The 25,519-nt window shown below is 29.2% G+C and overlaps 9 non-coding genes across 9 annotated transcripts; all 9 read right to left on the reverse strand.

Annotated features, from left to right (window-relative positions):
• Nucleotides 1–9,367: 9,367 nt before the first annotated feature.
• Trnaw-cca lies at nt 9,368–9,439 on the reverse strand. Its single transcript has one exon. It is a non-coding gene; the product is annotated as a tRNA-Trp (tRNA).
• Nucleotides 9,440–9,627: 188 nt separating this feature from the next.
• Trnaw-cca lies at nt 9,628–9,699 on the reverse strand. Its single transcript has one exon. It is a non-coding gene; the product is annotated as a tRNA-Trp (tRNA).
• A 2,766-nt stretch (nt 9,700–12,465) lies between these two features.
• Nucleotides 12,466–12,537, reverse strand: Trnaw-cca. The gene has a single exon. It is a non-coding gene; the product is annotated as a tRNA-Trp (tRNA).
• A 362-nt stretch (nt 12,538–12,899) lies between these two features.
• Trnaw-cca lies at nt 12,900–12,971 on the reverse strand. The gene has a single exon. It is a non-coding gene; the product is annotated as a tRNA-Trp (tRNA).
• A 176-nt stretch (nt 12,972–13,147) lies between these two features.
• On the reverse strand, nt 13,148–13,219 carry Trnaw-cca. Its single transcript has one exon. It is a non-coding gene; the product is annotated as a tRNA-Trp (tRNA).
• Nucleotides 13,220–13,469: 250 nt separating this feature from the next.
• Nucleotides 13,470–13,541, reverse strand: Trnaw-cca. The gene has a single exon. It is a non-coding gene; the product is annotated as a tRNA-Trp (tRNA).
• A 257-nt stretch (nt 13,542–13,798) lies between these two features.
• Nucleotides 13,799–13,870, reverse strand: Trnaw-cca. Its single transcript has one exon. It is a non-coding gene; the product is annotated as a tRNA-Trp (tRNA).
• Nucleotides 13,871–14,163: 293 nt separating this feature from the next.
• Trnaw-cca lies at nt 14,164–14,235 on the reverse strand. The gene has a single exon. It is a non-coding gene; the product is annotated as a tRNA-Trp (tRNA).
• Nucleotides 14,236–14,542: 307 nt separating this feature from the next.
• Trnaw-cca lies at nt 14,543–14,614 on the reverse strand. The gene has a single exon. It is a non-coding gene; the product is annotated as a tRNA-Trp (tRNA).
• Between the last annotated feature and the right edge of the window lie 10,905 nt (nt 14,615–25,519).

Consider the following 25,519-nt stretch of genomic DNA (forward strand, 5'->3'; position numbering starts at 1 on the left):
TTTTAAAATCTCCCAAAACATTACACTCTTTACCAAAACTGTCTTAACATACATAAAGTAAATTTATTAGAAAACATTTTCCATTTCTTTTGCATATTTATTCGCTATTGTTGTAATCGTTTTTACTACTTGTATTTCATTTTTTTATATTCTACATTTTCAACATCCCATTCCCTTAACACAGACAAACACTATTGCCACTACACTTCTACTCTAAAATGTGAATAACATTGCCTCCTTTAATAAAACACCATTTCTTAGAAAGATTTTTAGTAAGTAGCAGCCAGCCACCTCTATCCCGCTTAAGTTATAAAAGACGAAAATGGCAAAACGTTTACCTTCATACGAACCACTACACAACCCCCCTTGTAACCAAAATCTTAACATCTACTGCCTCATCGTCGTCGTCATCATCATCATCATAGTAAAAGAAAGAATTATTACCGAAGCAACTAAATCCCAGATGGCGCACTATATAAGTTATGATATAATTTGCGTTTTTTTCTTACAGTTGTTTTTTTTTTCAACTTCCTTCAAACTTACTACTGCCGCTATTGCTGTTGCCGCTGCTGCTTTTCGTTTTTCGCACAAAAATTTTCTAGCAATAAGCACAAGTATGCCATAAAAATGTAAAAGAATTTAGAAAATAAAAAATTTATAATATATATGAGATGAGCGCAACAACAAAATAAATAAATAAAAAATATATAAAATAAATACAACAAACAACTAAAGAATTATGCCATGTTCGGCAGCAGCAGAAGAATAAAGAAAAAACTGGCAAAATCTGCGAAAAAAAACAACTTAAAATAAAGATGTAGTTGTAGCAGTAGTAGATTGTAGAGGAATGTGTATTGCAACATTTGTGGCACTTTTAAAAAGTAGTTATGTTATAAATTCAAATTCAAATATAAACAAAATTACCCGGCCAAACTGTAATAGAAGCTGAAACTGACTAGAACGTATATGATGGCGGTTTGGTGGGGTATTGGGGCTCATATAAATCGTAAATATTTGTTGTTGTATACTGAGGAACAACAAAAAATCTAATCTAACAATTTTAATTTACAACCAAGCCAGTATTGTTGTAATAAATCATGAGTATTAATGTTTTAGTTTAACTATAGCAGCTGGTAATATACTAAATATAAGTTTAGCATTTGGTAAAGAAATTTATATTTGTTGGGGAAAACAATTAAGATTGTTTTGAATGTATTATTAAAATGGTTTTGTTAGTTTTCTAATAAAAGAGGATTTTGCGAAATTTTTTTTTAATTTTATATAAAAGAGAATTTTGCGAAAATTTTCTTTTAAAAAAAGGAATTTTTCAGAAATTTGTTATAAAATAGGTAATTTTTTAACAAATTTTATAAGAAACAGAAATTTTTGAAATTTTCTATGATAAAGAAAATTGTTTAAAAATTTTCTAAAAAATGAGAATTTCTGAAAATTTTCTTAATAAAGAGAGTTTTTCGAAATTTTTTTTCTGAAAAAGAGAATTTTTAGAAAATTTTTTAGAAAATTTGTTAGAAAATTTTCTATGAAAAATAGATTTTTTTATAATATCTTTCTATAAAATAGAGATTTTTTATGAAAACTAGAATTTTTCTAAAATTTTTATGAAAAATAGAAATTTTTTTAAATTTTCTATAAAAAAGTGCATTGTTCCAAAATTTTCTATAAAACGAGAAATTCTAGAAAAAATTTTATAAGAAAAAGAATTTTTAGTAAATTTTCAAGAAAAAAGAGAGTTTCTCAAAAAAATTTCTATAAAAAAAGAGAATTTTTTGAAAATATTCTTAATAACAAGAATTTTTCGAAAATTTTCTATAAAAAAGAGAAAATCTTCTATAAAAAAGAGAATATTTCGAAAAAAAAGAGAATTTTTCGAAAATTTTCTATAAAAAAGAGAATTTTTGAAAATTTTCTATAAAAAAAAGAGAATTTTTCGAAAATTTTCTATAAAAAAGAGAATTTTTCGAAAATTTTCTATAAAAAAGAGAATTTTTCGAAAATTTTCTATAAAAAAGAGAATTTTTCGAAAATTTTCTATAATAAACAGAATTTTTCGAAAATTTTCTATAATAAACAGAATTTTTCCAAAATTTTCTATAAAAAAGAGAATTTTTCCAAAATTTTCTATAAAAAAGAGAATTTTTCGAAAATTTTCTATAATAAAGAGAATTTTTCGAAAATTTTCTATAATAACGAAAATTTTTCGAAAATTTTCTATAAAAAATTGAATTTCTGAAAATTTTCTATAAAAGAGAAACTTTCTGGAAAATATTCTATAAGAGAATTTAGTAAAAAATTTTTACAAAAGAGAGAAAATGAAGATGTTTTTCAAAAAAAAAAAAAAGAGAATATTGTGAAAATTTTCAAAAAAAAGAGAATTTTGCGAATATTTTCTATAAAAAAGAGAATTTTGTGAAAATTTTCTATAAAAAAGGGAATTTTGTGAAAATTTTTTATAAAAAAGAGAATTTTGTGAAAATTTTCTATAAAAAGGAGAATTTTGTGAAAATCTTATATAAAAAAGAGAATTTTGTGACAATTTTCTATAAAAAAGAGAATTTTTCGAAAATCTTTATAAGAAAGAGAATTTTTAGAAAATTTTCAATAAAAAAGAGAATTTTTCAAAATAATTTTCAATAAAAAGAGAATTTTTAAAATATTTGCTGTAATAAAGAGAATTTTTCGAACATTTTTTATAAAAAGAATTTTTCAAAAATTTTCTAGAAAAGAGAGACTTTCTTGAAATTTTTCTAGAAAAGATAGACTTTCTGCAAAATTTTATATAAAAGAGAGACTTTCTTGAAATTTTTCTATAAAAAAGAGAATTTTGTAAAAAAAATTTACAAAAAAAAAAAAAAAAATTTTATGAAAATTTTTTACAAAAAACAGAACTTTCTATAAAAAATATAGGAAAGAAAATTTTGTTAAAATGAAAAAAAAAAGAAAATTTTCCATAAAAAATAATTTTCTATAAAAATGGAAATTTAAAAAAAATTTCTATTAAGAAAAGAATTTTTCTAAAATGAAAAAAATCGGATATTTTCTATCAAAAAAGACAATTTTTCAAAATTTTTCCATAAGAAGATAATTTTTCAAATATTCTTTATAAAAAAGATAAATTTCTCAAATATTGTATAAAACAGAACGTTTTGAAAGTGTTCTTAAAAAAGGAGTGATATTTTCTGATATTTCGAAAATGCGTCAAAATGTTATCTAAAGACAAAATTTGTCAAAAATTGTCTAGTAATAAAAAATATGTACATATTTTTACCCCCTTATTCACAAACAAAATTTTTATTTTATAAACAGTTTATAAATTAGATTTTGTATGGAAATTTTGTTTTATAAACCTTTTATAACATAAAAATGTTGTTTGTGAATAAGGGGGTTAAAGTTTTAATTATTTCAACTTATTAAAATATGACGCTGTCTTCTACTTATTACAAAAATTTACCTTTTAGTCTTCAATCAAAAAAAAATATCTAATTACAAAACCTTTTTGACCAAAAAAATTCATTTTCTAAAACCTAAATATTTTGACAAGCCATTTAAAGCATAAATATCTTAATTTCTTTTAGCTTTTCATCATCAATAGAAATCGATAAAATAAAAATTCCTTGATAAAAAATAAACAAAAAAAAAACAACTTATTCTATTATGTATTTTTTTAAAGAAAATTTATGTTGTGTTCTTCTTAAATTTGTGTGTGCTTACTGCTACAGCTTCTTCCTTATTTTTTCCGAGGGGATAAATGGAAAATATAAAAAGCCATTATTGTAGTTTTTTGTTCAAAATCATGGCCATAAAAAAGAGGAACTAAACAAAAATACATAACAACTACAACAACAATAATATATATTTATATAGTACAACAATTTTGATAATGAGAGAGACCACCGAAAAAATTACAACAACAAACAATTTCTATAATAATGTATACAAACGGTAGAATCGTTAGGAAAAAAAGGAGATTTTTATTTGAAGACTTCCAGCAGGGTTTAACCTTTTTTTATTTATTTCATGATAATATAGGGAAAAACTAAACTAAAAAGCAACAAAAATAGAGTAGCAATATAAAGGCAAGAAAACTTAGAAATAATCACCAACATAAATCTAAAAAAATGGACTAAGACTGGCCTTGATGCTAACACATTACAAACTATGTATTGTTATTTTTTACACCCTACTTCAAGTATTGTCAGTTTCTGTTGATGTTTCCGTATAAAAAGATTTATTTTCCACAATAGAAATTTTGAAATATTTCTATAGAAATAGAAATTTTGAAATATTTCTATAGAAATAGAAATTTTGAAATATTTCTATAAAAAACAGGAAATTTCGAAAATTTATAAAAAAGAAATTTTGAAAATTTAAAAATATTTATAATATTTTAGAAAAAGAGAATTTTTCGAAAATTTATAAAAATATATATATTTTTTAAATGTTCTATAACAAGAGAATTTTTTGAAAATTTTTTGAAAAAACAGAGTTTTTAGAAATATTTCTATAAAAACCGACAATATTATGAGAAACTTTCGAAAATTTTCAAAAAATAGAGAATTTTTCGAAAAATAGAGAATTTTTCGAAAAATTTCTCTAAAAAGGAAAGAATTTTGCGAATATTTTCTATATAAAAGAGAATTTAGAAAACGCTTTCCATAAGAAAAGAGAATTTTGTAAAAATTTTCTATAAAAAAAAGAATTTTGCGAAAATTTTCTAAAAAAAATTTGTGAAATTTAAAAAAAAAATAATTTTATGAAAAATAATTATAAAAGAGAATTTTGTAAAAATTTTCCATAAAAAAAAAATTTTGTGAAAATTTTCTGTAAAAAAGAGAATTTTGCAAAAATTTTCTTAAAAAAAAATTCTGAAATTTTTTTAAAAAAGAGAATTTTGTGAAAATTTTTTATAAAAGAGAATTTTATGAAATTTTTTTTAGAAAATTATCTATAACTGGAGAAATTTTCTATAAAAATAGAATTTTTTCAAAAACTACTTATAAAAAGAGAATTTTTCAAAAAAATTTCTATAAAAAGAGATTTGTTTTACAAAATTTTTCTATAAAAAGAGAATTTTTCAAAAAAAAAGTTCTATAAAAATAAAATTTTTTCAAAAACTTTTCTATGAAAAGAGATTTTTTTAAAAAAATTTTCTATAAAAAGTTAAAAAGTTTTCAAAAATTTTTCTATAAAAAGGGAATTTTTCAAAAACTTTTCTATAAAAAGATAATTTTTCAAAATAAAAAGAGAATTTTTTAAAAAAATTTTCTATTAAAAAGGAATTTGTTCAAAAAATTTTGTATAAAAAGAGAATCTTTCAAAAAGTTTTCTATAAAAAGAGAATTTTTCAAAAAATTTTCCATAAAAAGAGATTTAAAAAAAAATTCTATAAAAAGAGAATTTTCCAAAAAATATTCTATAAAAAGAGAATTTTTCAAAAAATTTTCCATAAAAAGAGATTTTTTTAAAAAAATTTCTATAAAAAGAGAATTTTTCAAAAACTTTTCTATAAAGAGAGAATTTTTCAACAATATTTTGAAAATTTTCTATATTTTTTCAAAAAATTTTCTATAAAAGCAAATTTTCTATAAAAAAAATTCTAAAATTTTCTATAAAGAAAGAATTCTTTTAAAATTTTCTATAAAAAGACATTTTTTTGAAAATTTTTCTATACTTTTTCAAACATTTTTGAAACATTTTCTGCAGAAAGAATAAATTTCGAAAACTAAAACAAGGACAAATTTTAAAATTTTTGTAAAAAAAAGTTTTTTTTTAATTTTTTATAAAAAGAGAAGAGATATTTTGTAATATTTTTTATAAAAAAGGGAAATTTTCAAAAAATTTTCAATAAAGAAGATAATAAAGATAAATTTCATGTAAAAAAGTGAAGCTATCGATTCAGTTTTACTTTCTGAGTCGTCCAAACGATGTCTTTCTTCGTTCCTCCTTTATGGAGCCTATTATTGTATATTGCTCTATATCAGTGTAGGATATCATAGAGTTGGTCTTAAACGACTTTATTTTCTTACATATTTTTATTTTTCTCTGATATTTCTTATGTTCTTTGTCTAGAATAAACAAGAGGTAGCAGCATATAAAACTAAATAAAAGGAAACACTAAACAGCCAAATGATTTATCTGAATAAAACACAATTTGAACAAAGAAAAAAAAAAGAAATAAAAGTAATCGTAGTAGCCTAACAATAGTTTTACATTTAATAGTAATAGTGAGTAGAAGGGCGGGTAGGAAAAATGGAATAAAAAGGAAAGCCCAACTGTTTGGCAGCCGTTTTTTTAATATTAAAATCTTACTAATAAAACTATATACCAACTGGAGGACTTTTAACAGAATAAATCTATAAGAATTTAAGCTTAGAAATAAAACATCTTAGAAAAGCCATAAACTATAAAGTGTTTGTTTGCAGCAGCAAACACACTTTCAAACACGTATGTTGGCAGTAAAGGCCTAAGGACCTTAGAGGGTCATACATTTCTATAAATTGTAAAATATTATAACTTTATTTACCGTCCAAAAAAAACTTAAATAAAAATTGTTTACAGTCGTATAGTTAGTTATAGCTAAAAGTATTAATTTTATTGCCAGCCTACTAAAATTATTATGTATTTGTATGAATGTAAAATGTAAAACGTCTACAATAAGATGGTAACTGCGTTACAACATCGTTTTATGGCTGTTTAAAATAAGCAAAAGAAAATGTTTTTTTATTTTTTTTAATACAAAAACTGTAAAATTTTACTTTAATGCCCCATAAAATGTTGTTTTATAGTTTTAAATTTATTATACCCACCTCAGTTCGCTGCCAGCCAACGAAACAACTAACCAACCACCCCCTCTCCAACAACTACTCTGCTACACACGTAATAATATTTGACTACTTTTCCCATAACAGCAGCCGTGTTACACAGAACACTACTACACCACCATCTTAACCACCCAGCGATTTTAAAATAAAGCGGGTAAATGTCTTAAAAAAATATCTAAACTAACGCAACCTTTTGTAATTCGTTTCTTTTTATTATAAACTGAATGAATATATCTACAACCCTGCCACCGCTTACTTAATTTTTTTTTTTTACTGTGCTCGCTCACCTATCGAAAGCAGCACTTTTTTTAATTTTTTTCAATTTCTTTGGAAAATAAACCTTAGGCAACACTATACTCTAAATTTGATTCTAACACACACACACACACACAACAATTCAAAAATCCTACAGACATACTAGCAATAGTAGATACTTACAACAAAATATAGAAAACAGCATCTTAGAGCCACATTCAGCCAAACACACAGCCAGCGTTCTCAAAATCAGCGACGTCTGTTGGCGGCTGTGCTGCCATAGTCGTAACTTACCCCTAACGAACTGTACATAAATCGTCTTTTCACAAAAAAAAAAATATAAACACTAATGCCAGCCAAACTGAACCAAAAAATATAGAAAAAAAAAAAAAAAAACAAAACACACACTCACAAAAAATAGAAATAAAAGAAATAAGAAGAACTAGAAAATTTAGTATCTACACAACAATTTTTTATTACAGCGAAGAAAAAAATTATTTTGAAAAAAAAAAAAAAAAAAACTTAATGGCTGTAGTGAGAGTAGTGTTTAAAATATAAATTATCAAGGAGGAGCATTGGGGGTGGGGGTAGCAGCATCAGGCGAAAGTAGTAGACAGAAGTTTAAGATATATAATCGTAAGATAGCTAATACTTTGTTGCATGTTTAGAAAATATTTATCTATTGGAAATTATTTATCATATAAAGGTTTTGTGCTTACAAGACTTGATTGATTTGGAAAAAGTTTTTGCCCTAAATCTTAAGTATTTTAAAGTTTGTTTAAAGTTTAGCTCATTAGGCTGCAATAGAAGAAACAATTCAAACTAAATCAGAACATTAATCCTCTACTTCAGGTACTCAAACTATAAGTCCACCATTGCAAGCTTTCCCTAACTTTCTATCAACAATGTTTTGAACTCTTCGCAAAGCTTTAATTAAATAAATCAGTTGCAATTGTTACGTATTACTTCAGGGAGAGTCTATCTCCACAATTCTAAACAATACAGATTCAGGGAAAGTTCAAACACCTTAAAATTTCCCTACATCCTGGCTACCGATAACCAAATGATCATAAAGTTGATCAAATTATTAGAAATCGGCTCAAAGGCCGACATAGAAGGCATCATGATGCATATATTTAGAACTCTCTTCACAATTCAATGAATATCCGATTACTTGAACTTATAAACAAAACATATTCAGCAATAAAAGCAAATTCACCCTAACAATACCCCACATATCCGTAGCTACAGCTATTGAAATGATCGTAACGATGAACTACTCAGCAATACAAACAATCCACGATCACGGTTATGAGAAATGTTTGATTGTCAATGCTCCAAAGTCATACGAGAAGAGCAAGATCTCTGTCTAGTCTTTGACCGCTAAGTAATGTTAAATATGTAAATGCAGAGTTTTTACAGTTAGATGATATGGTTCTTTACAGTAGGAATGCTAAAAAAATTCGAACCCAGTCAGTCCAAGAGTTGCTGGATTGTCAAAGCTTCAATAATTCGTGATAGGTAAATGTCAAGTTCTAAATGATCATAAAGTTGAACTGCTCCTCAGCAAAGTATAAATGAAATCATTACACAGGCCGACAAATTTTTAACTTTTTTAAAGGGTTTAACCGCACGGGATTCGAATCAGATTTTCTCCATCTACTCTGGGATTTAAGATATCGTGTCCTGAAGTTTGAAAAAATTCAATTTTGGTCTTTATTGAGAAGTTATAAAAGCACCAAGACAACTTCATTTATAAAAATTTGTATGTCTTCTGAAATTCCAATTCAAATAAAGGTTTAAAATCTGTCTTCTTCTCTCTTTTGCGTGATAACATCACCCAAATTTGTTCTCGATCACCAAATTTCTTGAATACCAGAGAATTTATTTGGCGAAATTATAAGTAAGCTCAAGATCCCTGAAAACTTTTTCATTCGATATCGTCGAGCCATCATCTATTTTGAATATATGAAGTGGCTCAGAGACTCAAATCCTTATAAAAAGATGTTCCTTTTCCAAATATTACGATAAACCCTTCGAGCTTACGATTTAGCCTTAACACTCCACAGGGGACTTCTTGCTTAAGCAAGTAGCGAAAAAACGTCCTCAACTCTTTAACAGGAACAGTTTAGGTTTATAATGAAATATTTGATTCTGTATAGTTTGCTTTAATGAAACAGAGACCAAAATTCCATGATTTAGATCACAAACTGTTTAATAATTACACCTATTCGTAACATGAGCAGGCAATGAAATATTATAAAATTTAATTTTGACCCCGACGTGATTTGAACACGCAACCTTCTGATCTGGAGTCAGACGCGCTACCGTTGCGCCACGGAGTCTACAGAAATACGGAAATATATTTGCATAAAACTATAACGGAAAATGCATACAACTGAAATAAAACCAATCAAGGGGCCTATAAAATAGGTTTCAATTTCTGAATTTACAAGGAATACAAAGAAATTGAAAATTCTCTGCAATTTCTTAAATGTAGAACTTTCTTGAAACGTATAAAAAAGTTTATATTTGACCCCGACGTGATTTGAACACACAACCTTCTGATCTGGAGTCAGACGCGCTACCGTTGCGCCACGAAGTCCACTGCAATAGAGGAATGTATTTGCATAAAAATGCAATAAAATTAGGCATATAATTGAAATGAAATCGATTAAAGAATTGACAAACTAATGGATTGCATTTATTCTAACATGAATCTCTAGCGAGTAGAGGATTTTGGATCCTCTCAATAACAAATTCACATTCTTATCTGATGATTTGTTTACAAGTTTCGATATCAAAAGCTTTTGGTGTTCATAAAAAGCTAGAGATAATCAGTATAGTAAATATTCACCATTCATTTCCAGTACAGCGTAAAATTACTCAGCTCTTCTTTAGTTCTAAACGTTTCAAATCGTACACATTATATTTAATACAAACACAAAGAGATAAAAGAATATGTTCTTCATGTTTATAATACATTTTATTAATGACACTACTATTTCCACTTTAAATTAAATCTTAAAATTTAATGATAATTACATTCTAACATCAAATTCTCAACCAACTCAACCAACACCTTTAAAACTCTGCCCCGAAAAAGTAAAGATTATCAACGATAGAATAAGAGAAAATGTCCTGCGGGGAAACTTAACGGCAGTTATAATAATAATTTCAAATAGTGTGAAAGTTAGAGTAGTAGATGAATAAACCTCCCTAAACTAAGAATTTACCAACTCCACGACAATAAACATTTTGTATGGAAAATATAGTGTAAACTTTCCTCTATAAGAAAGTAAAAATAATATAAGAATTACAACCCATTCTCTACTTCAATAGCAAAAGCAAAATAGCAACCAAAAAAAAAAAAACGCAAATAAGAAAACAAAAAAAAAGAACAGAGTTCTTAGCTAAAAACTCGTAAATTTGAATTTTGAAAATAACGTTTGTATGTACATACGTTCGTTATATTTTGCCTTTTTCTGCTCCTTACCGCACTCTGCTATCGCTAATGAAGTTTTGCTCTTCAATTTTATTTTCTATGCAACATGGTGTGTGTTGTAAGTAGAAATGTGTTTTGTAATACCATTAAAATAGTCGTAGTAACACTAACATAAACTAATGCCTTTAAGCAGCATTTGAACGCCGAGTTCCCTTCAAGAAGCAAAAACAACAACAACAACAGCACAACGCAAACTAGGAGCACACAACTGGTAACTTAAGAAGGTTGGTGGGTTTGTAATCGTTAGTCGTTAGAATGCTAAAGTGTAATGGTGTGGTGTGGAGTGTTGTGGAGCAGTGGAACACACTAGTATGTAGTTGTAACAGTGGCAGCACATTAATCTGTAATGGCTGCGAAAAACGGGCCATTATTGTAGATTTTATTTTAAATTATTTTTTGTGTATATTTCCCTATGTTTATGCGAGTGTGTTTGATTGTTTGAATATAAGTTTTTCTTGTATAATCCGCAGTAAAATTTTAAATGGTATTAGAATATCAATGAATGAATGAATGGTTTTTATTATACTTAAATTATTGTATATTGTAGCTTAATGTTTATACAATTTGTATAAATGATAAAGTTATTTTTAAAGTCTTGAAAACTATTTTAGAGGTTATTTTTAATTAGCAAATTTTTAAAAGAGATTTGTAGGGGAGAAACTGTATACAATCTTTAAATTGTTTAATTATGGTTTTACTTAATAAAATAAATGTGTTTTAGCAGATTATATCTAAGAAAATAGATTTTAGTAAATTAAAGAATTAATTTTTGAATTTATTAATAAGGTTGCAGTAAAATTTTTAGCAATAATAATAAGATGATTTAATAACACCAGCCAACAAAATTTGAAAAAAGTTGAAACCCTCAATCATTAAGAAAATCATAATTTGGTCTCAGAGTTCCTTTATTACATCAGGTAATGTCCTGAATGTTAAAAAAAACAAGTTTTTATACCCACCATCAAAAAAGATGGGGGGTATATTGATTTTGTCATTCCGTTTGTAACACATCGAAATATTGGTCATAGACCCACAAAAGTATATATATTCTTGGTCCTCATTAAATTCTATGACGAACTAGCCATGTCTGTTCGTCTGTCCGTCCGTCTGTCTGTCTGTTGAAAGCACGATAGAGTCCGAATTGAAAGAGCTAGAGGATTGAAATTTCACATAAATATTTCTTATAGGTAAGGTTTGTTTGGTATTGAAAATGGGCAATATCGGTCCACGTTTTCGGATAGCCCCCATACAAGTGGCACCTCGAAAAGCAGCTTTAACAGCCATAACTTGTTTAAAAATACGAATATAGAGATGAAATTCGACATAAGTAAGTTTCTAATAATCCAAAATCACTATGCAAAATTTTATGAGGATCGGTCCATAATTGACCCTATCCCCCATATAAGGTCCCCTTCAAAAAATGACTTTATCGCTCATTACTGGCTTAAAAATACTAGTATATAGATGAAATTCGACATAAGTAAGTTTCATATCTATCTAAAAACTTTTATGAGGATCGACCCATAATTGACCCTACCCCCCTATATAAGGTCCCCTTCAGAAAATTACTTTAACGCTTATAACTGGCCTAAAAATACGAGTATATAGATGAAATTCGACATAAGTAAGTTTCATTCGAGTCAAACGAGGTTTGATGGTGGGTATATAAGATTCGGCATAGCCGAATATAACACTCTTACTTGTTTATATTTATAAGTTTTGTTATGTCACCTAAAAGTCATATCTGACGATTTTAAAATAATCTTCTTGAATCTTACAGATATCGTCAGAACAATTTTGAAAAAAATATCCCAAAATAGGTCTTTGACGAAATAAATATGTAAAGAAATTTCTCAAAAAACATTATGACCCCGACGTGATTTGAACACGCAACCTTCTGATCTGGAGTCAGACGCGCTACCGTTGCGCCACGGAGTCTACGGAATGCAAAAATAATTGCATAAATAACAGAAACAGATCAAAAATTTTGATTAAAAAATAATCACAACTATATGTTTTCGATCGTATTCAATACTCAGGCGAATCGTGGACTTTGAAATTCTCAATAAAAATTGTACATAACTGATAATTTTTGTTTCCACCGACAGTAAACTTAAGACCGTATTTCCGAAATTGCACTTAAGACTTTCAGCAACAACATCACAAACCTTATCGTAGACAGTGAGAGAGAGAAAGTCATGATCTTCTCTTATCTTATTATCTCAAGTGCATTTAAATTTGATCAAATTTATTTCCATCTATATTTTAAAAACGATTTTTACCCAATATTAAATATTTTTTGACCCCGACGTGATTTGAACACGCAACCTTCTGATCTGGAGTCAGACGCGCTACCGTTGCGCCACGGAGTCTTCTATAAATAGATTAAAATTAATTAATTTATTAAGACAAAAATTCCGATCTGAGTAAAATACATATATAGTTTTTACTTTTAGGTGATAAAATAACATAGGAAACTTTTCACAGTGTTTCGATTCCCTTGATATGTACTCGTGCTCTTTTTTTAAAAAAAACGCAAATCCATTTGTGACCCCGACGTGATTTGAACACGCAACCTTCTGATCTGGAGTCAGACGCGCTACCGTTGCGCCACGGAGTCCGCAATAGGTGCATCGACTCGGCAATACGTAAATCAAGAGATCCAATGCAATTAACAAACAATTAAAGGATCTCGAAAGCAAAAAATCGATCATAATTCAAAAATGTTGAAAAAAAAAATACTTCCGTCAGAATTGCAAATTGTCTTATGAAATTTATTGCTGCATTTTTAAGGCGTGCACATTTCTGTAAGGACATTTTTTAATTAAATATCCTTATTAAAAATGTTTTTTTCCAAAACATAATTTCTATGACCCCGACGTGATTTGAACACGCAACCTTCTGATCTGGAGTCAGACGCGCTACCGTTGCGCCACGGAGTCTAGCGACAATATGTGAACAGAATTACATTTGAGTGATCAAAAAAGTAGAAGATCGCGAATTTAAAAATATGTATGTAGTGATAAAATCGGGAAAATTATAATTCTTAATGCACTCCACCCACTTCCTCTGGTTATCAAATTTGCATTTGTCGTATAATTTGTTCTTAACATATCTATAATATTTTATTCTTAATATTTATATTTTTCAATTGAGAAATACTTTCAATAAGTCCTTTTGAATCAAAAAGTACTTTTTTTGACCCCGACGTGATTTGAACACGCAACCTTCTGATCTGGAGTCAGACGCGCTACCGTTGCGCCACGGAGTCCTACAAAATTGGATCAACATCAAGGTCTTCATGTAACGGAAAGTTAACTAATCTGTGTTAGATTATCTATATATTAGTTAAAGTATAGTTAAACGTGAACAATTGTGCGTTTAAACTACAACACTTAAGCAATTTCCTTTCATAAAAATTAGGTTTTCTGTAAATTTGTAAAATTCTTACTTAATCTATTGATATTCATTTTAAACTAGGATTACAAGGAATACTTTTTAAAATTGCGTTATTTCGATAAGAAGTAAACAAATCTTAAATAAAAAAAAAACATTTTCAATTCATGACCCCGACGTGATTTGAACACGCAACCTTCTGATCTGGAGTCAGACGCGCTACCGTTGCGCCACGGAGTCTATTTATAAAGCATTGGACAAATGTTTATTAAGCGTTAATGTATTGTTCGTTGTTCTAATTTTATTTAGTAGCACACATTTCAATGATATAGGTTCGTACCCGCATGAGGCCATAATTGACATTTAAACACAATAATGGCATTTAATGCAATATTATGGAGGGTTTTTAATATTGTTTACGTATATTTTTGAAATAAATTGCAGCAATAGAAATTTCTACATGAATATGTTAGTTAATGGGAATGAATATTATTTATAATTATTAATATTAGTTGATATAATAAAATAGTAAAAAACCATGAGTTTTTGACCCCGACGTGATTTGAACACGCAACCTTCTGATCTGGAGTCAGACGCGCTACCGTTGCGCCACGGAGTCTGCTTATTTATCGGATTTTTAGAAGTCGTTTTAAATGTGTGACAATGAAAGCGATTTGTATTTCTTAATAGACTTTCTCTATTAAATTAGTGCATATATATTTAAGGAATATCGGGGTGTTAATAATACATACTACAAAAATCTTAAAAATAATAAATAACATTTATAAACGCGATCTGGATCAAACATAAAAGCAGTATTCAGTACCCAACAATTTCTTTAAACATTTTTAACTGCAGGGAAAATATCCTAATTACATAGGTGTTTTCTTAACATAATTTAATGATCAGGAGTCAAAGAAAATATCCTGCATTAAATATTAAATTTCCTAAAAAATAAACTATTAGAAAAATCCCCCATTTCTTGCCGGCAAACTTTATCAAAAGGAAAATAAAAAAAAAAACTTCATATTAAATAATAAAACACTCATCTTTCTATATAGTAATTTGAAATTAATATAATTATGAAAAGCATTTACAAAAGGCAAAAAAAAACACAAACTCATTCCCTTGCAAGTACATAAATATTTTCAAAAAGAAACTCTAAAAACCATTATAATTTTTCTAATATCTCATAATATTGATTTTTATTCTTTTGTTTTGCTTGCCTTCAATGCCTTTTGCCTCCCATAGCTTCATCAGCCATCCAGCCAGCCTCCCGTCCGCCAAAAAGGAAAATAAAACCCAACACAAAAAAAAAAATATGAATCTCTTTTTTTGGGAAAAAAGGAAAAATTTTAAACTTATTATCGACAAAACTAATACATAAGCAAGTTTTTTTCTGCTTTCTTTTCATTCTTCTAAGGATGAAATGAAAGCAATGAACGAACAACAACTACAATAAGAAAAAAATCAGAATTAGTAACAAAATACAATACAAAGGCAAAGCAAAAAAAAAAAAAAACTACAGAAGAAAAATCATAAAAGAATAAATAAATAAAAAAAAGTAAAAAATTACAAGAAGTACTACTATTACTTGTTCATGGTACTATAATCTTGAATAAGCGTGTATTGGCATCATCATGTTATTTTATTACATGTATACAAGTATTTTACCAAAATATATTTATTCCTGTTGTATACATAAAGGACGAAACATGCACAGGAACAAAAACAACAACAACAACATCAGCCAATACCAAATGCTGTTTCAGCCATTAAGAAACTACAACCACTACAAATAAAAACCCACAACTACTACTACTACTACTTCCACGATTACAACAAGGACATTGTATAGAACCCAGCAGGCAGTAGTTAGAGTTCGTCTTTCTAATTGTATCAGGAATCTTATAAAAGTTTCATTTATGGTTGTTTTTTAGTTTAAAATTTCTAAACTTTTTACCCTCTTTGAATACAAAGTTCATTTTGTTTTTGTTTGGTTTTGTGTTTTATTCATTTATGGCGAATTGTTTGCTGGTCTTTAAGGACTAATACTACTACACACAACTACTACTATTCATTGTATTAGAGATAAGTATTTATTTCCGATTTTTTTCCTTTTATGTGTTGTACTTATTTTACCAACACTAAACCACTATTATACTTACAATACAGTTTAGAAATTTTGACCATAAAAAGTGTGTTTGTGTTAGCAGGATGTAGTTGTAATGAGTTGTAGTGTGGGTAGCACCATGGATTGTGCACGAGATTTAGAAAGTTTTTGCAAAATTAAGCCATTTTGATTTAAACTATTAGCCTAAGATTAGAACTGAAGTTTAAATAGAACTAGGACTGAACTAGAACTGAACTAGAACTGAACTAGAACTGAACTAGAACTGAACTAGAACTGAACTAGAACTGAACTAGAACTGAACTAGAACTGAACTAGAACTGAACTAGAACTGAACTAGAACTGAACTAGAACTGAACTAGAACTGAACTAGAACTGAACTAGAACTGAACTAGAACTGAACTAGAACTGAACTAGAACTGAACTAGAACTGAACTAGAACTGAACTAGAACTGAACTAGAACTGAACTAGAACTGAACTAGGTCTATAGTCTATAGTCTAGTCTATAGTGTAGTCTATAGTCTAGTCTATAGTCTAGTCTATAGTCTAGTCTATAGTCTAGTCTATAGTCTAGTCTATAGTCTAGTCTATAGTCTAGTCTATAGTCTAGTCTATAGTCTAGTCTATAGTCTAGTCTATAGTCTAGTCTATAGTCTAGTCTATAGTCTAGTCTATAGTCTAGTCTATAGTCTAGTCTATAGTCTAGTCTATAGTCTAGTCTATAGTCTAGTCTATAGTCTAGTCTATAGTCTAGTCTATAGTCTAGACTATAGTCTAGTCTATAGTCTAGTCTATAGTCTAGTCTATAGTCTAGTCTATAGTCTAGTCTATCTAGTCTATAGTCTAGTCTAGTCTATAGTCTAGTCTATAGTCTAGTCTATAGTCTAGTCTATAGTCTAGTCTATAGTCTAGTCTATAGTCTAGTCTATAGTCTAGTCTATAGTCTAGTCTATAGTCTAGTCTATAGTCTAGTCTATAGTCTAGTCTATAGTCTAGTCTATAGTCTAGTCTATAGTCTAGTCTATAGTCTAGTCTATAGTCTAGTCTATAGTCTAGTCTATAGTCTAGTCTATAGTCTAGTCTATAGTCTAGTCTATAGTCTAGTCTATAGTCTAGTCTATAGTCTAGTCTATAGTCTAGTCTATAGTCTAGTCTATAGTCTAGTCTATAGTCTAGTCTATAGTCTAGTCTATAGTCTAGTCTATAGTCTAGTCTATAGTCTAGTCTATAGTCTAGTCTATAGTCTAGTCTATAGTCTAGTCTATAGTCTAGTCTATAGTCTAGTCTATAGTCTAGTCTATAGTCTAGTCTATAGTCTAGTCTATAGTCTAGTCTATAGTCTAGTCTATAGTCTAGTCTATAGTCTAGTCTATAGTCTAGTCTATAGTCCTAGTCTATAGTCTAGTCTATAGTCTAGTCTATAGTCTAGTCTATAGTCTAGTCTATAGTCTAGTCTATAGTCTAGTCTATAGTCTAGTCTATAGTCTAGTCTATAGTCTAGTCTATAGTCTAGTCTATAGTCCTAGTCTATAGTCTAGTCTATAGTCTAGTCTATAGTCTAGTCTATAGTCTAGTCTATAGTCTAGTCTATAGTCTAGTCTATAGTCTAGTCTAGTCCTAGTCTATAGTCTAGTCTATAGTCTAGTCTATAGTCTAGTCTATAGTCTAGTCTATAGTCTAGTCTATAGTCTAGTCTATAGTCTAGTCTATAGTCTAGTCTATAGTCTAGTCTATAGTCTAGTCTATAGTCTAGTCTATAGTCTAGTCTATAGTCTAGTCTATAGTCTAGTCTATAGTCTAGTCTATAGTCTAGTCTATAGTCTAGTCTATAGTCTAGTCTATAGTCTAGTCTATAGTCTAGTCTATAGTCTAGTCTATAGTCTAGTCTATAGTCTAGTCTATAGTCTAGTCTATAGTCTAGTCTATAGTCTAGTCTATAGTCTAGTCTATAGTCTAGTCTATAGTCTAGTCTATAGTCTAGTCTATAGTCTAGTCTATAGTCTAGTCTATAGTCTAGTCTATAGTCTAGTCTATAGTCTAGTCTATAGTCTAGTCTATAGTCTAGTCTATAGTCTAGTCTATAGTCTAGTCTATAGTCTAGTCTATAGTCTAGTCTATAGTCTAGTCTATAGTCTAGTCTATAGTCTAGTCTATAGTCTAGTCTATAGTCTAGTCTATAGTCTAGTCTATAGTCTAGTCTATAGTCTAGTCTATAGTCTAGTCTATAGTCTAGTCTATAGTCTAGTCTATAGTCTAGTCTATAGTCTAGTCTATAGTCTAGTCTATAGTCTAGTCTATAGTCTAGTCTATAGTCTAGTCTATAGTCTATCTATAGTCTAGTCTATAGTCTAGTCTATAGTCTAGTCTATAGTCTAGTCTATAGTCTAGTCTATAGTCTAGTCTATAGTCTAGTCTATAGTCTAGTCTATAGTCTAGTCTATAGTCTAGTCTATAGTCTAGTCTATAGTCTAGTCTATAGTCTAGTCTATAGGTCTAGTCTATAGTCTAGTCTATAGTCTAGTCTATAGTCTAGTCTATAGTCTAGTCTATAGGTCTAGTCTATAGTCTAGTCTATAGTCTAGTCTATAGTCTAGTCTATAGTCTAGTCTATAGTCTAGTCTATAGTCTAGTCTATAGTCTAGTCTATAGTCTAGTCTATAGTCTAGTCTATAGTCTAGTCTATAGTCTAGTCTATAGTCTAGTCTATAGTCTAGTCTATAGTCTAGTCTATAGTCTAGTCTATAGTCTAGTCCTATAGTCTAGTCTATAGTCTAGTCTATAGTCTAGTCTATAGCTAGTCTAGTCTAGTCTATAGTCTAGTCTATAGTCTAGTCTATAGTCTAGTCTATAGTCTAGTCTATAGTCTAGTCTATAGTCTAGTCTATAGTCTAGTCTATAGTCTTAGTCCTATAGTCTAGTCTATAGTCTAGTCTATAGTCTAGTCTATAGTCTAGTCTATAGTCTAGTCTATAGTCCTAGTCTATAGTCTAGTCTATAGTCTAGTCTATAGTCTAGTCTATAGTCTAGTCTATAGTCTAGTCTATAGTCTAGTCTATAGTCTAGTCTATAGTCTAGTCTATAGTCTAGTCTATAGTCTGTCTATAGTCTAGTCTATAGTCTAGTCTATAGTCTAGTCTATAGTCTAGTCTATAGTCTAGTCTATAGTCTAGTCTATAGTCTAGTCTATAGTCTAGTCTATAGTATAGTCTATAGTCTAGTCTATAGTCTAGTCTATAGTCTAGTCTATAGTCTAGTCTATAGTCTAGTCCATAGTCTAGTCTATAGTCTAGTCTATAGTCTAGTCTATAGTCTAGTCCTATAGTCTAGTCTATAGTCTAGTCTATAGTCCTAGTCCTATAGTCTAGTCTATAGTCTAGTCTATAGTCTAGTCTATAGTCTAGTCTATAGTCTAGTCTATAGTCTTGTCTATAGTCTTGTCTATAGTCGTGTCTATAGTCTAGTCTATAGTCTTGTCTATAGTCGTGTCTATAGTCTAGTCTATAGTCTAGTCTATAGTCTAGTCTATAGTCTAGTCTATAGTCTAGTCTATAGTCTAGTCTATAGTCTAGTCTATAGTCTAGTCTATAGTCTAGTCTATAGTCTAGTCTATAGTCTAGTCTATAGTCTAGTCTATAGTCTAGCCTATAGTCTAGTCTATAGTCTAGTCTATAGTCTAGTCTATAGTCTAGTCTCCACAATTTGTGATGAATTTTTTTTATAAGTTTGAGAATATTTAAAAGAATTCTAGTGTTCATGCTCGTATATCTAAACTCCCGCATGCTGTAATGCGCTTACAACTAAATACCGCTCTTCAATAATTTTTATTCACGAGATTGAATTTCTTTTCAACTCATACAGACAACAAAAAAATATTTTTATTCTATTAAAAAATGTAAAATTAAAAGAAAGAGGAAAGTTTTATGTTTAGTAATATAACTACACACAATCATATACACATGAACATACATATAAACACACACCTAGTCCTTATAATACCCATACTTAAACATATGTATGTGTTTCTTCTAACACAGATAAACACACACACAACCATGCGTACGCAAAGTATTAAAAGTAATAATAAGTAGTACCTTTATAGCTCAAACTACGTTTTGAATTCATTTATTTAACATTCTTTTTTTTCATCGAACAAAACATAAGAAGAGTAGAAATAAAGAAGCATACTTTGCATAGACATTGAAAATGAAAAACATATATAAAATTTATTTTTTACAAAAAGGATGCCCGTGTAACAGCCATACATATTTACACACATTCATACATATCTACATCCTTACAATATGATTTTTTTTTGTTCACATATACACGCAGACGTTTACAATTATTTACTACTTGAATACTACACACATACTCTGGGCACGACTCGACTCGTAAAGTTTAGTTATAACCCCCTAATATTTCTATACTTTTCATTTCACTTTTTTTATTTTGAACTGCGGCGGCAGTATTATTTTTCAGTTTTTTAGATTTTAAAGCAGCAGTAGTAGAGCAGCAGCAGGAACTACAACTGTGTCGCCGTTTATTGTGAAATAAAACAACAACAAAATGAAATGTATAGAAAATAAAAAATGATGTCGACAAAAAAAATCAACCCTCAAAAGCGCGTTTTCTTTGGTATGAGTGTCATCTATTCACTCAAATCTCTCTAAACACAACATTTAAAAAAAAAATTTTAAAACCAACACACATACAAAACTTTAGTTTACAGTGATAAAAAAAAAACTTAAAGAATTTCAATTTTTTAATAAATGTGGTAAATATGACAAATGAGGAAAATGCTCATCAAAAGCAAACTACATATTTAATTAGTAAAAAGTCTTTCGAGACTTCTAACCGATTTTAAACGTTATTTTCTTAAGAATGATTCGTTTACTTCACAATGTGAAAAGATCCTTATCTGAACAAACTTCCATATACAGAACCTTAATTTTTATCAGTGTAACCTAAAAAAAAACACACAAAAATTGTATTGTAGATATATAATTTTTTTCAAACATATCAGACTAAACACACCAACAATAACTACAACAACACAAAAAGTAACTACAACAGTACGCATACCAGCATCAGAAAATAATAAAAAAATAAGTTCAGATTTTTAACTGCGAACACGTAGTTAAAAAATTTTTTTGAAACCTGTAAACTTAGAATTCAACTACAACAAAAATAACAACGTGCATAAGTAGAAATATAGTAGACGCAGTCAACGTTGACGTCAACGTCATACAAGAGCGTTCAGCATAAGAAGGCTTCAAGAGCAACAACAGCAAAAATATAAAAAAATCATGTAATAGATGTAGTAAATGATGAAAATAAAAAAAAAAAACTGAAAATAAAATAATAAAAAATTATACAAACGAACTAACATACATACATACATACATATTCAAAACACTAACTTATAAAAGAGATCCTTTTTCTAATAACAAACTTACATGTACTATTTACTACTACTGCTGCACACACCGTAAGAAAAAAAATCATCCAAACACACTCCTATACACTTTTTATTAGAGTAGAGTCTATCACAGCTAAAGTAAACGACGACTATAAACCACCCTTGTGCTGCTGCTGTAGCATTTTGTTTTTCTATGTTCGCGTTTTAAAGTGCAAAAAAGGAAAAGTTTTTGCTTTTTCCTCCTTTTTTCAGTTTTATTTTTTTGCTTTTTATTTGTTTTTTTTTTTTATTCTTGCTGTTGTAGTAGTACGTTTAGTTTCCTTTTTAGCTAATGCTTATTTTTATATCTTCACAACTTGTTACCCTTCCTGCCCCCGCCAGTTTTGTCATACCAACCAAATCAACAGTTTTTAAAATTGAGAGACTTTAGACTTTGACTACGTCTACTAGCGCTTTACAACAATAACTACAACAAAAACCGCGCGCGTTAATATTACTTTATAACTATTGCCAGTATATGTATAATATATACGACTATTACTCCGTTTAGTTTTTTTTTTTACAGAGTTTTAAAGGAACGGGTTAATCATACGAAATCTTAACTAGAACTGTACTAAAACTGAACTGGAACTGAACTAGAACTGAACTAGAACTGAACTAGAACTGAACTAGAACTGAACTAGAACTGAACTAGAACTGAACTAGAACTGAACTAGAACTGAACTAGAACTGAACTAGAACTGAACTAGAACTGAACTAGAACTGAACTAGAACTGAACTAGAACTGAACTAGAACTGTACTAGAACTGAACTAGAACTGAACTAGAACTGAACTAGAACTGAACTAGAACTGAACTAGAACTGAACTAGAACTGAACTAGAACTGAACTAGAACTGAACTAGAACTGAACTAGAACTGAACTAGAACTGAACTAGAACTTAACTAGAACTAGAACTGAACTAGAACTGAATTAGAACTGAACTAGAACTGAATTAGAACTGAACTAGAACTGAACTAGAACTGAACTAGAACTGAACTAGAACTGAACTAGAACTGAACTAGAACTGAACTAGAACTGAACTAGAACTGAACTAGAACTGAACTAGAACTGAACTAGAACTGAACTAGAACTGAACTAGAACTGAACTAGAACTGAACTAGAACTGAACTAGAACTGAACTAGAACTGAACTAGAACTGAACTAGAACTGAACTAGAACTGAACTAGAACTGAACTAGAACTGAACTAGAACTGAACTAGAACTGAACTAGAACTGAACTAGAACTGAACTAGAACTGAACTAGAACTGAACTAGAACTGAACTAGAACTGAACTAGAACTGAACTAGAACTGAACTAGAACTGAACTAGAACTGAACTAGAACTGAACTAGAACTGAACTAGAACTGAACTAGAACTGAACTAGAACTGAACTAGAACTGAACTAGAACTGAACTAGAACTAACTAGAACTGAACTAGAACTGAACTTGAACTGAACTAGAGCTGAACTAGAACTGAACTAGAACTGACTAGAACTGAACTAGAACTGAACTAGAACTGAACTAGAACTGAACTAGAACTGAACTAGAACTGAACTAGAACTGAACTAGAACTGAACTAGAACTGAACTAGAACTGAACTGGAACTGAACTAGAACTGAACTAGAACTAAACTAGAACTGAACTAGAACTGAACTAGAACTGAACTAGAACTAAACTAGAACTAGAACTGAACTAGAACTGAACTAGAACTGAACTAGAACTGAACTAGAACTGAACTAGAACTGAACTAGAACTGAACTAGAACTGAACTAGAACTGAACTAGAACTTAACTAGAACTTAACTAGAACTTAACTAGAACTTAACTAGAACTTAACTAGAACTTAACTAGAACTTAACTAGAACTTAACTAGAACTGAACTAGAACTGAACTAGAACTGAACTAGAACTGAACTAGAACTGAAGTAGAACTGATCTAGAACAGAACTAGAACTGAACTAGAACTGAACTAGAACTGAACTAGAACTGAACTAGAACTGAACTAGAACTGAACTAGAACTGAACTAGAACTGAACTAGAACTGAACTAGAACTGAACTAGAACTGAACTAGAACTGAACTAGAACTGAACTAGAACTGAACTAGAACTGAACTAGAACTGAACTAGAACTGAACTAGAACTGAACTAGAACTGAACTAGAACTGAACTAGAACTGAACTAGAACTGAACTAGAACTGAACTAGAACTGAACTAGAACTGAACTAGAACTGAACTAGAACTGAACTAGAACTGAACTAGAACTGAACTAGAACTGAACTAGAACTGAACTAGAACTGAACTAGAACTGAACTAGAACTGAACTAGAACTGAACTAGAACTGAAGTAGAACTGAACTAGAACTGAACTTGAACTGAACTTGAACTGAACTTGAACTGAAATAGAACTGAACTAAAAAACTTCTGGAAGTTCTGAACATATAGTTTCTGTATAGGCATGGATATTTTTTTGTATTTCTTTTCTCAAATTACAAAACTATACTTTAAACTTCTGTTTAACTATTTCTCCTAACATTGTTGCTGTATTATTTTTTAGATACATACAAATAATAAAAAACTAAGAGATTTTTTTTCTCCCGAAAAAAATACAAAATCTCAAGCAATAAAAATAGTAATCAGTGGCCCAATTGTATAAGAAAAAAATTCCCGCTCTTAACCATTTCTTATAGGAAAACTTTTTTATTATTAAGCACTCCCGCCGAGTTAGAAAGAGATGAGCAGCATCAAAGAAACAACATTAGATGAGCTGAATTAAAAAAATAGAAACAAAATATAATGAAAAATATAAAAATTTGTATTTTTATGGTATGATTACAATAAACTTTTTTCATTCCTTATTTTGCTTTTTTTCCTCTTTTTTCCAGGGAATTATAGTGGCAAGTAATAATAAAAATAGTAGTAGAATGAATGTCACAGGTCTCAAATGAAAATGGGTGGTTTATGAGGAAGCTGCACGACGTTAGCAGCACCTAGACGTCTCAGTTGACGGTGTTGTTTTAATGTAGGATTTTTTTAGTTGTTAGAATTTTTTCGGTGCTTTTTTGTATTTGGAAAATAATACAACAACTACAAAATGTGAAACAAAACCAAAGGAGACATTAATTTTATTTTATATTTTTTTTGCTAAAGAATTGCGTGCAAGAAAAAATATAGCATAAAAAAAGAGCTAAAAGGGGATTTTTTTGAGAAAATGAAATACAATGTATCAAATTGTCTAAAATTAGAACATTTTATTTTGATGTGTTGTGTAATTAATAAACATAGTAGTAGTAAAACCCTTATAGGTAATAAAGGTTACTGGTATTACTAAAACTTGTTTATAGTTGCAAGATTATAGCTCATTGTAATAGTCTGGCAGATATAACTCTAATTTAGATCTAGATATAGTTCAGTTTCAATTATTATATTTCCCTGTTCTAGTTCTGTTCTAGTTCTGTTCTAGTTCTGTTCTAGTTCTGTTCTAGTTCTGTTCAAGTTCTGTTCTAGTTCTATTCTAGTTCTGTTCTAGTTCTGTTCTAGTTCTGTTCTAGTTCTGTTCTAGTTCTGTTCTAGTTCTGTTCTGTTCTAGTTCTGTTCTAGTTCTGTTCTAGTTCTGTTCTAGTTCTGTTCTAGTTCTGTTCTAGTTCTGTTCTAGTTCTGTTCTAGTTCTGTTCTAGTTCTGTTCTAGTTCTGTTCTAGTTCTGTTCTAGTTCTAGTTTTCTAGTTCTGTTCTAGTTCTGTTCTAGTTCTGTTCTAGTTCTGTTCTAGTTCTGTTCTAGTTCTGTTCTAGTTCTGTTCTAGTTCTGTTCTAGTTCTGTTCTAGTTCTGTTCTAGTTCTGTTCTAGTTCTGTTCTAGTTCTGTTCTAGTTCTGTTCTAGTTCTGTTCTAGTTCTGTTCTAGTTCTGTTCTAGTTCTGTTCTAGTTCTGTTCTAGTTCT

The sequence above is a fragment of the Lucilia sericata genome, unplaced genomic scaffold, assembly GCF_015586225.1.
Source record: "Lucilia sericata isolate MDLA Ls3-8-SP2 unplaced genomic scaffold, ASM1558622v1 Contig000036F_arrow, whole genome shotgun sequence".
Taxonomy (NCBI): Eukaryota; Metazoa; Arthropoda; class Insecta; order Diptera; family Calliphoridae; genus Lucilia; species Lucilia sericata.